The sequence below is a fragment of the Hyla sarda genome, chromosome 2 (genome assembly GCF_029499605.1).
Source record: "Hyla sarda isolate aHylSar1 chromosome 2, aHylSar1.hap1, whole genome shotgun sequence".
Taxonomy (NCBI): Eukaryota; Metazoa; Chordata; class Amphibia; order Anura; family Hylidae; genus Hyla; species Hyla sarda.
The window spans coordinates 181,036,104-181,051,385 of record NC_079190.1 but is presented as its reverse complement, the minus strand read 5'-3'; the positions used below and the strand labels follow the sequence as shown (position 1 = coordinate 181,051,385).

The 15,282-nt window shown below is 49.8% G+C and overlaps 5 non-coding genes across 5 annotated transcripts; all 5 read right to left on the bottom strand.

Annotated features, from left to right (window-relative positions):
* Positions 1-1,220: 1,220 nt before the first annotated feature.
* TRNAC-GCA (transfer RNA cysteine (anticodon GCA)) lies at positions 1,221-1,292 on the bottom strand. The gene has a single exon. It is a non-coding gene; the product is annotated as a tRNA-Cys (tRNA).
* A 3,755-nt stretch (positions 1,293-5,047) lies between these two features.
* Positions 5,048-5,119, bottom strand: TRNAC-GCA (transfer RNA cysteine (anticodon GCA)). The gene has a single exon. It is a non-coding gene; the product is annotated as a tRNA-Cys (tRNA).
* Positions 5,120-8,885: 3,766 nt separating this feature from the next.
* On the bottom strand, positions 8,886-8,957 carry TRNAC-GCA (transfer RNA cysteine (anticodon GCA)). The gene has a single exon. It is a non-coding gene; the product is annotated as a tRNA-Cys (tRNA).
* Positions 8,958-11,640: 2,683 nt separating this feature from the next.
* Positions 11,641-11,712, bottom strand: TRNAC-GCA (transfer RNA cysteine (anticodon GCA)). Its single transcript has one exon. It is a non-coding gene; the product is annotated as a tRNA-Cys (tRNA).
* A 2,660-nt stretch (positions 11,713-14,372) lies between these two features.
* On the bottom strand, positions 14,373-14,444 carry TRNAC-GCA (transfer RNA cysteine (anticodon GCA)). The gene has a single exon. It is a non-coding gene; the product is annotated as a tRNA-Cys (tRNA).
* Positions 14,445-15,282: the final 838 nt, after the last annotated feature.

Sequence of the window (15,282 nt, the reverse complement as noted above, 5' to 3'; positions counted from 1 at the left end):
AGGCAGTGGTGGTAGTTGGTGTGAAGGGCTGGAGGCAATGGTGGATTGCAGAGGAGGTTTTCGTGATATAAAAAAAAGGCAAATAAAATCCCCCATCTTTTTATTTTCAACATCCCACATGCTTCGACAGACACAACACCACTTTTGGCAGATCGCCAACCTAGAATCCTCCATTCCAGGCAGTGGACCACCTTCCACGATGCCCCACAACTACACCTTCCTCCGCAACGCCCTCTAACCACTCACCTCGACAACTGCTCTCCTTGACGTCCTCCTCGCCTCAGTCCACCTTCCACGATGCCCCACAACTACACCTTCCTCCAACCACTTACCTCGACAACTGCTCTCCTTGACATCCTCCTCGCCTCAGTCCACCTTCCACAATGCCCCACAACTACACCTTCCTCCAACCACTTACCTCGACAACTGCTCTCCTTGACATCCACCTCGCCTCAGTCCATCCATGCACCGATATCTTCCAATCCACCAGACATCCCAGGTTCTCACGATCCATCTCTTTTAACAGCTGCCATCTTCAGGGTCTTGACAGGATTCGAACTCACAACCTCTTCGCTCCAAGGCGGCTGCTCTAACCACTATGCCGTGGGAGCTGCTTGTCAGGCATATGCGGCGACCAAGGTCTTGGCCTGTTTTGGCACACAGAGCAACTGCACAGAGGAAAGGGGGGGGGGGGACTCCAACCTAAGGTGGAGCTAGCTCTCAACTGGCTATGTCAAGATCTCTGAATGCTAAGTGGTTAGCCTTGCCACCTTACAGTGTGAAGGTGGTGGGTTCAATCTATAAATGTAACTTAGATGTAAGTTTTGTCAAACCACAAAAAGATCAAAGAGTTACATTCGTAGATCTTAAAGGGATACTCGTGTGTCAATTTTTTTTTTTTAAATTAACTGGTGCCAAAAAGTTAGACAGATTAGTAAATGACTTGTATTTAAAGCTCTTTACTCTTATCAGCTGCTTTATACTACAGAGGAAGTTGTATGGTTCTTTTCTGTCTGACCACAATGCCCCACCAAGAAAAAATTGTGCATTAGCGGGCATTTGTATTTGAACCAAGGACCTCTTGAACCTCTGCGCTCCAGGGTGGCTGCTCATCAACTGGATGAGGCGACCAAAATCTTGCAGTGCAAAGCTAGTGGGGGTCTGCTATAAACAACATATGTAGGATGTGGTTAAGCTGTAAAAAAAAGCATGCATGTGTTAGGGGGCACTCGGATTTGAACCAAGGACCTCTTGATCTGCAGTCAAATGCTCTACCACTGAGCTATACCCCCGCAACATGCAGCTCATCTGTACCTCAACATTTTTAATTTTCTGCAATAAACTACATATGTGGGATACGGTTAAGCTTGTAAAGAAAAAAAATGTGTGTTACGGGCACTCGGACCTCTTTACATGCAGTCAAATGCTCTACCACTGAGCTTCAGCCCCACAACATGTGGCTTGTTTGTACCTCAACGTTGCCTCCAGCCCTTCACACCAACTACCACCACTGCCTCCAGCCCTTCAGCCCACCACCCAGGGCCACTCACTTCCACACCAACAACCTTCTTCCTATGGCGCCTCCCCCCCACCACCACCACTACATATGTAGGATATGGTTAAGTCGTAAAGCAAAAAAATGTGTGTTAGGGGGCACTCGGATTTGAGCCAAGGACCTCTTGATCTGCAGTCAAATGCTCTACCACTGAGCTATACCCCCGCAACACATGGCTTGCCAGGGTAACCGCACAGAGGGGGGATTCGAAGCTAAGTCCGAACTAGCTCTCGGCTTGCCTGTACTATCCCAGTCAAATGTATATGAACCAGTGGGGAAAAAAATGATTTTGTCAAAACAGGCCAAGACCACAGTCATCCTTGCTAGTTTCCATGAAGCTCTCATGGTCTAGTGGTTAGAGCTGCTGCCTTGGAGCAGAGAGGTTGTGAGTTCAAGTCCTGTGAACACCCTGAAGCTCGTTTGGAGAAATTGTGGCAGCAGAGTGTGGAAGCGGAGGAGTGTGTGTGTGTGTGTGTGTGTGTGTGTGTGTGTGTGTGTGTGTGAAGTGTGTGTGGTTGATGGTCGGGCACCCATAAGGTGTTGGAGAAGGAGCTCTGGTGTGGATGGCTGTGGTAGCTGGTATGTGAGTGTGGGTGGGAAGATTCCATAGGAAGAAGGTTGTTGGTGTGTAAGTGAGTGGTCCCGGTTCCTGGGTGGTAGTTGGTGTGAAGGGCTGGTGGCAATGGTGGTAGCTGGTGTGGAGGCAGTGGTGGTAGTTGGTGTGAATGGTGGATTGCAGAGGAGGTTTTCGTGATATAAAAAAAAAAAAAAAAAAAAGGCAAATAAAATCCCCCATCTTTTTATTTTCAACATCCCACATGCTTCGACAGACACAACACCACTTTTGGCAGATCCCCAACCTAGAATCCTCCATTCCAGGCAGTGGACCACCTTCCACGATGCCCCACAACTACACCTTCCTCCGCAACACCCTCTAACCACTTACTTACCTCGACAACTGCTCTCCTTGACATCCTCCTCGCCTCAGTCCATCCAGCGACATGCTCCAGGGTCTTCAGGGACATTGCTCTCCATTCCGCTCTTCCTGACATCCACCTCGCCTCAGTCCATCCATGCACCGATATCTTCCAATCCCATGAGTGGTGGTGGTGTGGGTGGGAAGGTTCCATAGGAAGAAGGTTGTTGGTGTGGAAGTGAGTGGTCCCGGTAATTGGTGTGAAGGGCTGGTGGCAGTGGTGGTAGTTGGTGTGGAGGCAGTAGTGGTAGTTGGTGTGAAGGGCTGGAGGCAATGGTGGATTGCAGAGGAGGTTTTCTTGATATAAAAAAAAAAAAAAAAAAAAAAGGCAAATAAAATCCCCCATCTTTTTATTTTCAACATCCCACATGCTTCGACAGACACAACACCACTTTTGGCAGATCCCCAACCTAGAATCCTCCATTCCAGGCAGTGGACCACCTTCCACGATGCCCCACAACTACACCTTCCTCCGCAACGCCCTCTAACCACTTACTTACCTCGACAACTGCTCTCCTTGACATCCTCCTCGCCTCAGTCCATCCAGCGACATGCTCCAGGGTCTTCAGGGACATTGCTCTCCATTCCGCTCTTCCTGACATCCACCTCGCCTCAGTCCATCCATGCACCGATATCTTCCAATCCCATGAGTGGTGGTGGTGTGGGTGGGAAGGTTCCATAGGAAGAAGGTTGTTGGTGTGGAAGTGAGTGGTCCCGGTAATTGGTGTGAAGGGCTGGTGGCAGTGGTGGTAGTTGGTGTGGAGGCAGTAGTGGTAGTTGGTGTGAAGGGCTGGAGGCAATGGTGGATTGCAGAGGAGGTTTTCTTGATATAAAAAAAAAAAAAGGCAAATAAAATCCCCCATCTTTTTATTTTCAACATCCCACATGCTTCGACAGACACAACACCACTTTTGGCAGATCCCCAACCTAGAATCCTCCATTCCAGGCAGTGGACCACCTTCCACGATGCCCCACAACTACACCTTCCTCCGCAACGCCCTCTAACCACTTACTTACCTCGACAACTGCTCTCCTTGACATCCTCCTCGCCTCAGTCCATCCAGCGACATGCTCCAGGGTCTTCAGGGACATTGCTCTCCATTCCGCTCTTCCTGACATCCACCTCGCCTCAGTCCATCCATGCACCGATATCTTCCAATCCCATGAGTGGTGGTGGTGTGGGTGGGAAGGTTCCATAGGAAGAAGGTTGTTGGTGTGGAAGTGAGTGGTCCCGGTAATTGGTGTGAAGGGCTGGTGGCAGTGGTGGTAGTTGGTGTGGAGGCAGTAGTGGTAGTTGGTGTGAAGGGTTGGAGGCAATGGTGGATTGCAGAGGAGGTTTTCTTGATAAAAAAAAAAAAAAAAAAAAAAAAAAAGGCAAATAAAATCCCCCATCTTTTTATTTTCAACATCCCACATGCTTCGACAGACACAACACCACTTTTGGCAGATCCCCAACCTAGACTCCTCCATTCCAGGCAGTGGACCACCTTCCACGATGCCCCACAACTACACCTTCCTCCGCAACGCCCTCTAACCACTCACCTCGACAACTGCTCTCCTTGACGTCCTCCTCGCCTCAGTCCACCTTCCACGATGCCCCACAACTACACCTTCCTCCAACCACTTACCTCGACAACTGCTCTCCTTGACATCCTCCTCGCCTCAGTCCACCTTCCACAATGCCCCACAACTACACCTTCCTCCAACCACTTACCTCGACAACTGCTCTCCTTGACATCCACCTCGCCTCAGTCCATCCATGCACCGATATCTTCCAATCCACCAGACATCCCAGGTTCTCACGATCCATCTCTTTTAACAGCTGCCATCTTCAGGGTCTTGACAGGATTCGAACTCACAACCTCTTCGCTCCAAGGTGGCTGCTCTAACCACTATGCCGTGGGAGCTGCTTGTCTGGCATATGCGGCGACCAAGGTCTTGGCCTGTTTTGGCACACAGAGCAACTGCACAGAGGAAAGGGGGGGGGGGGACTCCAACCTAAGGTGGAGCTAGCTCTCAATTGGCTATGTCAAGATCTCTGAATGCTAAGTGGTTAGCCTTGCCACCTTACAGTGTGAAGGTGGTGGGTTCAATCTATAAATGTAACTTAGATGTAAGTTTTGTCAAACCACAAAAAGATCAAAGAGTTACATTCGTAGATCTTAAAGGGATACTCGTGTGTCAATTTTTTTTTTTTAAATTAACTGGTGCCAAAAAGTTAGACAGATTAGTAAATGACTTGTATTTAAAGCTCTTTACTCTTATCAGCTGCTTTATACTACAGAGGAAGTTGTATGGTTCTTTTCTGTCTGACCACAATGCCCCACCAAGAAAAAATTGTGCATTAGCGGGCATTTGTATTTGAACCAAGGACCTCTTGAACCTCTGCGCTCCAGGGTGGCTGCTCATCAACTGGATGAGGCGACCAAAATCTTGCAGTGTAAAGCTAGTGGGGGTCTGCTATAAACAACATATGTAGGATGTGGTTAAGCTGTAAAAAAAAGCATGCATGTGTTAGGGGGCACTCGGATTTGAACCAAGGACCTCTTGATCTGCAGTCAAATGCTCTACCACTGAGCTATACCCCCGCAACATGCAGCTCATCTGTACCTCAACATTTTTAATTTTCTGCAATAAACTACATATGTGGGATACGGTTAAGCTTGTAAAGAAAAAAAATGTGTGTTACGGGCACTCGGACCTCTTTACATGCAGTCAAATGCTCTACCACTGAGCTTCAGCCCCACAACATGTGGCTTGTTTGTACCTCAACGTTGCCTCCAGCCCTTCACACCAACTACCACCACTGCCTCCAGCCCTTCAGCCCACCACCCAGGGCCACTCACTTCCACACCAACAACCTTCTTCCTATGGCGCCTCCCCCCCACCACCACCACTACATATGTAGGATATGGTTAAGTCGTAAAGCAAAAAAATGTGTGTTAGGGGGCACTCGGATTTGAGCCAAGGACCTCTTGATCTGCAGTCAAATGCTCTACCACTGAGCTATACCCCCGCAACACATGGCTTGCCAGGGTAACCGCACAGAGGGGGGATTCGAAGCTAAGTCCGAACTAGCTCTCGGCTTGCCTGTACTATCCCAGTCAAATGTATATGAACCGGTGGGGAAAAAAATGATTTTGTCAAAACAGGCCAAGACCACAGTCATCCTTGCTAGTTTCCATGAAGCTCTCATGGTCTAGTGGTTAGAGCTGCTGCCTTGGAGCAGAGAGGTTGTGAGTTCAAGTCCTGTGAACACCCTGAAGCTCGTTTGGAGAAATTATGGCAGCATAGTGTGGAAGCGGAGGAGTGTGTGTGTGTGTGTGAAGTGGTTGATGGTCGGGCACCCATAAGGTGTTGGAGAAGGAGCTCTGGTGTGGATGGCTGTGGTAGCTGGTATGTGAGTGTGGGTGGGAAGATTCCATAGGAAGAAGGTTGTTGGTGTGGAAGTGAGTGGTCCCGGTTCCTGGGTGGTAGTTGGTGTGAAGGGCTGGTGGCAATGGTGGTAGCTGGTGTGGAGGCAGTGGTGGTAGTTGGTGTGAAGGGCTGGAGGCAATGGTGGATTGCAGAGGAGGTTTTCTTGATATAAAAAAAAAAAAAAAAAAAGGCAAATAAAATCCCCCATCTTTTTATTTTCAACATCCCACATGCTTCTTGACATCGACCTTGCCTCAGTCCATCCATGCACCGATATCTTCCAATCCACCAGACATCCCAGGTTCTCACGATCCATCTCTTTTAACAGCTGCCATCTTCAGGGTCTTGACAGGATTCGAACTCACAACCTCTTCGCTCCAAGGCGGCTGCTCTAACCACTATGCCGTGGGAGCTGTTTGTCAGGCATATGCGGCGACCAAGGTCTTGGCCTGTTTTGGCACACAGAGCAACTGCACAGAGGAAAGGGGGGGGGGGGACTCCAACCTAAGGTGGAGCTAGCTCTCAACTGGCTATGGGAAGCCCGTTGGCTTCCTGGCTATGGTTGGGAAGATTCCATAGGAAGAAGGTTGTTGGTGTGGAAGTGAGTGGTCCCGGTTCCTGGGTGGTAGTTGGTGTGAAGGGCTGGTGGCAATGGTGGTAGCTGGTGTGGAGGCAGTGGTGGTAGTTGGTGTGAAGGGCTGGAGGCAATGGTGGATTGCAGAGGAGGTTTTCGTGATATAAAAAAAAGGCAAATAAAATCCCCCATCTTTTTATTTTCAACATCCCACATGCTTCGACAGACACAACACCACTTTTGGCAGATCCCCAACCTAGAATCCTCCATTCCAGGCAGTGGACCACCTTCCACGATGCCCCACAACTACACCTTCCTCCGCAACGCCCTCTAACCACTTACTTACCTCGACAACTGCTCTCCTTGACATCCTCCTCGCCTCAGTCCATCCAGCGACATGCTCCAGGGTCTTCAGGGACATTGCTCTCCATTCCGCTCTTCCTGACATCCACCTCGCCTCAGTCCATCCATGCACCGATATCTTCCAATCCCATGAGTGGTGGTGGTGTGGGTGGGAAGGTTCCATAGGAAGAAGGTTGTTGGTGTGGAAGTGAGTGGTCCCGGTAATTGGTGTGAAGGGCTGGTGGCAGTGGTGGTAGTTGGTGTGGAGGCAGTAGTGGTAGTTGGTGTGAAGGGCTGGAGGCAATGGTGGATTGCAGAGGAGGTTTTCTTGATATAAAAAAAAAAAAGGCAAATAAAATCCCCCATCTTTTTATTTTCAACATCCCACATGCTTCGACAGACACAACACCACTTTTGGCAGATCCCCAACCTAGAATCCTCCATTCCAGGCAGTGGACCACCTTCCACGATGCCCCACAACTACACCTTCCTCCGCAACGCCCTCTAACCACTTACTTACCTCGACAACTGCTCTCCTTGACATCCTCCTCGCCTCAGTCCATCCAGCGACATGCTCCAGGGTCTTCAGGGACATTGCTCTCCATTCCGCTCTTCCTGACATCCACCTCGCCTCAGTCCATCCATGCACCGATATCTTCCAATCCCATGAGTGGTGGTGGTGTGGGTGGGAAGGTTCCATAGGAAGAAGGTTGTTGGTGTGGAAGTGAGTGGTCCCGGTAATTGGTGTGAAGGGCTGGTGGCAGTGGTGGTAGTTGGTGTGGAGGCAGTAGTGGTAGTTGGTGTGAAGGGTTGGAGGCAATGGTGGATTGCAGAGGAGGTTTTCTTGATAAAAAAAACAAAACAAAACAAAAAAAAGGCAAATAAAATCCCCTATCTTTTTATTTTCAACATCCCACATGCTTCGACAGACACAACACCACTTTTGGCAGATCCCCAACCTAGACTCCTCCATTCCAGGCAGTGGACCACCTTCCACGATGCCCCACAACTACACCTTCCTCCGCAACGCCCTCTAACCACTCACCTCGACAACTGCTCTCCTTGACGTCCTCCTCGCCTCAGTCCACCTTCCACGATGCCCCACAACTACACCTTCCTCCAACCACTTACCTCGACAACTGCTCTCCTTGACATCCTCCTCGCCTCAGTCCACCTTCCACAATGCCCCACAACTACACCTTCCTCCAACCACTTACCTCGACAACTGCTCTCCTTGACATCCACCTCGCCTCAGTCCATCCATGCACCGATATCTTCCAATCCACCAGACATCCCAGGTTCTCACGATCCATCTCTTTTAACAGCTGCCATCTTCAGGGTCTTGACAGGATTCGAACTCACAACCTCTTCGCTCCAAGGTGGCTGCTCTAACCACTATGCCGTGGGAGCTGCTTGTCTGGCATATGCGGCGACCAAGGTCTTGGCCTGTTTTGGCACACAGAGCAACTGCACAGAGGAAAGGGGGGGGGGGGGGACTCCAACCTAAGGTGGAGCTAGCTCTCAACTGGCTATGTCAAGATCTCTGAATGCTAAGTGGTTAGCCTTGCCACCTTACAGTGTGAAGGTGGTGGGTTCAATCTATAAATGTAACTTAGATGTAAGTTTTGTCAAACCACAAAAAGATCAAAGAGTTACATTCGTAGATCTTAAAGGGATACTCGTGTGTCAATTTTTTTTTTTTAAATTAACTGGTGCCAAAAAGTTAGACAGATTAGTAAATGACTTGTATTTAAAGCTCTTTACTCTTATCAGCTGCTTTATACTACAGAGGAAGTTGTATGGTTCTTTTCTGTCTGACCACAATGCCCCACCAAGAAAAAATTGTGCATTAGCGGGCATTTGTATTTGAACCAAGGACCTCTTGAACCTCTGCGCTCCAGGGTGGCTGCTCATCAACTGGATGAGGCGACCAAAATCTTGCAGTGTAAAGCTAGTGGGGGTCTGCTATAAACAACATATGTAGGATGTGGTTAAGCTGTAAAAAAAAGCATGCATGTGTTAGGGGGCACTCGGATTTGAACCAAGGACCTCTTGATCTGCAGTCAAATGCTCTACCACTGAGCTATACCCCCGCAACATGCAGCTCATCTGTACCTCAACATTTTTAATTTTCTGCAATAAACTACATATGTGGGATACGGTTAAGCTTGTAAAGAAAAAAAATGTGTGTTACGGGCACTCGGACCTCTTTACATGCAGTCAAATGCTCTACCACTGAGCTTCAGCCCCACAACATGTGGCTTGTTTGTACCTCAACGTTGCCTCCAGCCCTTCACACCAACTACCACCACTGCCTCCAGCCCTTCAGCCCACCACCCAGGGCCACTCACTTCCACACCAACAACCTTCTTCCTATGGCGCCTCCCCCCCACCACCACCACTACATATGTAGGATATGGTTAAGTCGTAAAGCAAAAAAATGTGTGTTAGGGGGCACTCGGATTTGAGCCAAGGACCTCTTGATCTGCAGTCAAATGCTCTACCACTGAGCTATACCCCCGCAACACATGGCTTGCCAGGGTAACCGCACAGAGGGGGGATTCGAAGCTAAGTCCGAACTAGCTCTCGGCTTGCCTGTACTATCCCAGTCAAATGTATATGAACCGGTGGGGAAAAAAATGATTTTGTCAAAACAGGCCAAGACCACAGTCATCCTTGCTAGTTTCCATGAAGCTCTCATGGTCTAGTGGTTAGAGCTGCTGCCTTGGAGCAGAGAGGTTGTGAGTTCAAGTCCTGTGAACACCCTGAAGCTCGTTTGGAGAAATTGTGGCAGCATAGTGTGGAAGCGGAGGAGTGTGTGTGTGTGTGTGAAGTGGTTGATGGTTGGGCACCCATAAGGTGTTGGAGAAGGAGCTCTGGTGTGGATGGCTGTGGTAGCTGGTATGTGAGTGTGGGTGGGAAGATTCCATAGGAAGAAGGTTGTTGGTGTGGAAGTGAGTGGTCCCGGTTCCTGGGTGGTAGTTGGTGTGAAGGGCTGGTGGCAATGGTGGTAGCTGGTGTGGAGGCAGTGGTGGTAGTTGGTGTGAAGGGCTGGAGGCAATGGTGGATTGCAGAGGAGGTTTTCGTGATATAAAGAAAAGGCAAATAAAATCCCCCATCTTTTTATTTTCAACATCCCACATGCTTCGACAGACACAACACCACTTTTGGCAGATCCCCAACCTAGAATCCTCCATTCCAGGCAGTGGACCACCTTCCACGATGCCCCACAACTACACCTTCCTCCGCAACGCCCTCTAACCACTTACTTACCTCGACAACTGCTCTCCTTGACATCCTCCTCGCCTCAGTCCATCCAGCGACATGCTCCAGGGTCTTCAGGGACATTGCTCTCCATTCCGCTCTTCCTGACATCCACCTCGCCTCAGTCCATCCATGCACCGATATCTTCCAATCCCATGAGTGGTGGTGGTGTGGGTGGGAAGGTTCCATAGGAAGAAGGTTGTTGGTGTGGAAGTGAGTGGTCCCGGTAATTGGTGTGAAGGGCTGGTGGCAGTGGTGGTAGTTGGTGTGGAGGCAGTAGTGGTAGTTGGTGTGAAGGGCTGGAGGCAATGGTGGATTGCAGAGGAGGTTTTCTTGATATAAAAAAAAAAAAAAAAAAAAAGGCAAATAAAATCCCCCATCTTTTTATTTTCAACATCCCACATGCTTCGACAGACACAACACCACTTTTGGCAGATCCCCAACCTAGAATCCTCCATTCCAGGCAGTGGACCACCTTCCACGATGCCCCACAACTACACCTTCCTCCGCAACGCCCTCTAACCACTTACTTACCTCGACAACTGCTCTCCTTGACATCCTCCTCGCCTCAGTCCATCCAGCGACATGCTCCAGGGTCTTCAGGGACATTGCTCTCCATTCCGCTCTTCCTGACATCCACCTCGCCTCAGTCCATCCATGCACCGATATCTTCCAATCCCATGAGTGGTGGTGGTGTGGGTGGGAAGGTTCCATAGGAAGAAGGTTGTTGGTGTGGAAGTGAGTGGTCCCGGTAATTGGTGTGAAGGGCTGGTGGCAGTGGTGGTAGTTGGTGTGGAGGCAGTAGTGGTAGTTGGTGTGAAGGGTTGGAGGCAATGGTGGATTGCAGAGGAGGTTTTCTTGATAAAAAAAAAAAAAAAAAAAAAAAAAAGGCAAATAAAATCCCCCATCTTTTTATTTTCAACATCCCACATGCTTCGACAGACACAACACCACTTTTGGCAGATCCCCAACCTAGAATCCTCCATTCCAGGCAGTGGACCACCTTCCACGATGCCCCACAACTACACCTTCCTCCGCAACGCCCTCTAACCACTCACCTCGACAACTGCTCTCCTTGACGTCCTCCTCGCCTCAGTCCACCTTCCACGATGCCCCACAACTACACCTTCCTCCAACCACTTACCTCGACAACTGCTCTCCTTGACATCCTCCTCGCCTCAGTCCACCTTCCACAATGCCCCACAACTACACCTTCCTCCAACCACTTACCTCGACAACTGCTCTCCTTGACATACACCTCGCCTCAGTCCATCCATGCACCAATATCTTCCAATCCACCAGACATCCCAGGTTCTCACGATCCATCTCTTTTAACAGCTGCCATCTTCAGGGTCTTGACAGGATTCGAACTCACAACCTCTTCGCTCCAAGGTGGCTGCTCTAACCACTATGCCGTGGGAGCTGCTTGTCAGGCATATGCGGCGACCATGGTCTTGGCCTGTTTTGGCACACAGAGCAACTGCACAGAGGAAAAAAAAGCATGCATGTGTTAGGGGGCACTCGGATTTGAACCAAGGACCTCTTGATCTGCAGTCAAATGCTCTACCACTGAGCTATACCCCCGCAACATGCAGCTCATCTGTACCTCAACATTTTTAATTTTCTGCAATAAACTACATATGTGGGATACGGTTAAGCTTGTAAAGAAAAAAAATGTGTGTTACGGGCACTCGGACCTCTTTACATGCAGTCAAATGCTCTACCACTGAGCTTCAGCCCCACAACATGTGGCTTGTTTGTACCTCAACGTTGCCTCCAGCCCTTCACACCAACTACCACCACTGCCTCCAGCCCTTCAGCCCACCACCCAGGGCCACTCACTTCCACACCAACAACCTTCTTCCTATGGCGCCTCCCCCCCACCACCACCACTACATATGTAGGATATGGTTAAGTCGTAAAGCAAAAAAATGTGTGTTAGGGGGCACTCGGATTTGAGCCAAGGACCTCTTGATCTGCAGTCAAATGCTCTACCACTGAGCTATACCCCCGCAACACATGGCTTGCCAGGGTAACCGCACAGAGGGGGGATTCGAAGCTAAGTCCGAACTAGCTCTCGGCTTGCCTGTACTATCCCAGTCAAATGTATATGAACCGGTGGGGAAAAAAATGATTTTGTCAAAACAGGCCAAGACCACAGTCATCCTTGCTAGTTTCCATGAAGCTCTCATGGTCTAGTGGTTAGAGCTGCTGCCTTGGAGCAGAGAGGTTGTGAGTTCAAGTCCTGTGAACACCCTGAAGCTCGTTTGGAGAAATTGTGGCAGCATAGTGTGGAAGCGGAGGAGTGTGTGTGTGTGTGTGTGTGAAGTGGTTGATGGTCGGGCACCCATAAGGTGTTGGAGAAGGAGCTCTGGTGTGGATGGCTGTGGTAGCTGGTATGTGAGTGTGGGTGGGAAGATTCCATAGGAAGAAGGTTGTTGGTGTGGAAGTGAGTGGTCCCGGTTCCTGGGTGGTAGTTGGTGTGAAGGGCTGGTGGCAATGGTGGTAGCTGGTGTGGAGGCAGTGGTGGTAGTTGGTGTGAAGGGCTGGAGGCAATGGTGGATTGCAGAGGAGGTTTTCGTGATATAAAAAAAAGGCAAATAAAATCCCCCATCTTTTTATTTTCAACATCCCACATGCTTCGACAGACACAACACCACTTTTGGCAGATCCCCAACCTAGAATCCTCCATTCCAGGCAGTGGACCACCTTCCACGATGCCCCACAACTACACCTTCCTCCGCAACGCCCTCTAACCACTTACTTACCTCGACAACTGCTCTCCTTGACATCCTCCTCGCCTCAGTCCATCCAGCGACATGCTCCAGGGTCTTCAGGGACATTGCTCTCCATTCCGCTCTTCCTGACATCCACCTCGCCTCAGTCCATCCATGCACCGATATCTTCCAATCCCATGAGTGGTGGTGGTGTGGGTGGGAAGGTTCCATAGGAAGAAGGTTGTTGGTGTGGAAGTGAGTGGTCCCGGTAATTGGTGTGAAGGGCTGGTGGCAGTGGTGGTAGTTGGTGTGGAGGCAGTAGTGGTAGTTGGTGTGAAGGGCTGGAGGCAATGGTGGATTGCAGAGGAGGTTTTCTTGATATAAAAAAAAAAAAAAAAAAAAAGGCAAATAAAATCCCCCATCTTTTTATTTTCAACATCCCACATGCTTCGACAGACACAACACCACTTTTGGCAGATCCCCAACCTAGAATCCTCCATTCCAGGCAGTGGACCACCTTCCACGATGCCCCACAACTACACCTTCCTCCGCAACGCCCTCTAACCACTTACTTACCTCGACAACTGCTCTCCTTGACATCCTCCTCGCCTCAGTCCATCCAGCGACATGCTCCAGGGTCTTCAGGGACATTGCTCTCCATTCCGCTCTTCCTGACATCCACCTCGCCTCAGTCCATCCATGCACCGATATCTTCCAATCCCATGAGTGGTGGTGGTGTGGGTGGGAAGGTTCCATAGGAAGAAGGTTGTTGGTGTGGAAGTGAGTGGTCCCGGTAATTGGTGTGAAGGGCTGGTGGCAGTGGTGGTAGTTGGTGTGGAGGCAGTAGTGGTAGTTGGTGTGAAGGGTTGGAGGCAATGGTGGATTGCAGAGGAGGTTTTCTTGATAAAAAAAAAAAAAAAAAAAAAAAAGGCAAATAAAATCCCCCATCTTTTTATTTTCAACATCCCACATGCTTCGACAGACACAACACCACTTTTGGCAGATCCCCAACCTAGAATCCTCCATTCCAGGCAGTGGACCACCTTCCACGATGCCCCACAACTACACCTTCCTCCGCAACGCCCTCTAGCCACTCACCTCGACAACTGCTCTCCTTGACGTCCTCCTCGCCTCAGTCCACCTTCCACGATGCCCCACAACTACACCTTCCTCCAACCACTTACCTCGACAACTGCTCTCCTTGACATCCTCCTCGCCTCAGTCCACCTTCCTCCAACCACTTACCTCGACAACTGCTCTCCTTGACATCCACCTCGCCTCAGTCCATCCATGCACCAATATCTTCCAATCCACCAGACATCCCAGGTTCTCACGATCCATCTCTTTTAACAGCTGCCATCTTCAGGGTCTTGACAGGATTCGAACTCACAACCTCTTCGCTCCAAGGTGGCTGCTCTAACCACTATGCCGTGGGAGCTGCTTGTCAGGCATATGCGGCGACCATGGTCTTGGCCTGTTTTGGCACACAGAGCAACTGCACAGAGGAAAAAAAAGCATGCATGTGTTAGGGGGCACTCGGATTTGAACCAAGGACCTCTTGATCTGCAGTCAAATGCTCTACCACTGAGCTATACCCCCGCAACATGCAGCTCATCTGTACCTCAACATTTTTAATTTTCTGCAATAAACTACATATGTGGGATACGGTTAAGCTTGTAAAGAAAAAAAATGTGTGTTACGGGCACTCGGACCTCTTTACATGCAGTCAAATGCTCTACCACTGAGCTTCAGCCCCACAACATGTGGCTTGTTTGTACCTCAACGTTGCCTCCAGCCCTTCACACCAACTACCACCACTGCCTCCAGCCCTTCAGCCCACCACCCAGGGCCACTCACTTCCACACCAACAACCTTCTTCCTATGGCGCCTCCCCCCCCCACCACCACTACATATGTAGGATATGGTTAAGTCGTAAAGCAAAAAAATGTGTGTTAGGGGGCACTCGGATTTGAGCCAAGGACCTCTTGATCTGCAGTCAAATGCTCTACCACTGAGCTATACCCCCGCAACACATGGCTTGCCAGGGTAACCGCACAGAGGGGGGATTCGAAGCTAAGTCCGAACTAGCTCTCGGCTTGCCTGTACTATCCCAGTCAAATGTATATGAACCGGTGGGGAAAAAAATGATTTTGTCAAAACAGGCCAAGACCACAGTCATCCTTGCTAGTTTCCATGAAGCTCTCATGGTCTAGTGGTTAGAGCTGCTGCCTTGGAGCAGAGAGGTTGTGAGTTCAAGTCCTGTGAACACCCTGAAGCTCGTTTGGAGAAATTGTGGCAGCATAGTGTGGAAGCGGAGGAGTGTGTGTGTGTGTGTGTGTGAAGTGGTTGATGGTCGGGCACCCGTAAGGTGTTGGAGAAGGAGCTCTGGTGTGGATGGCTGTGGTAGCTGGTATGTGAGTGTGGGTGGGAAGATTCC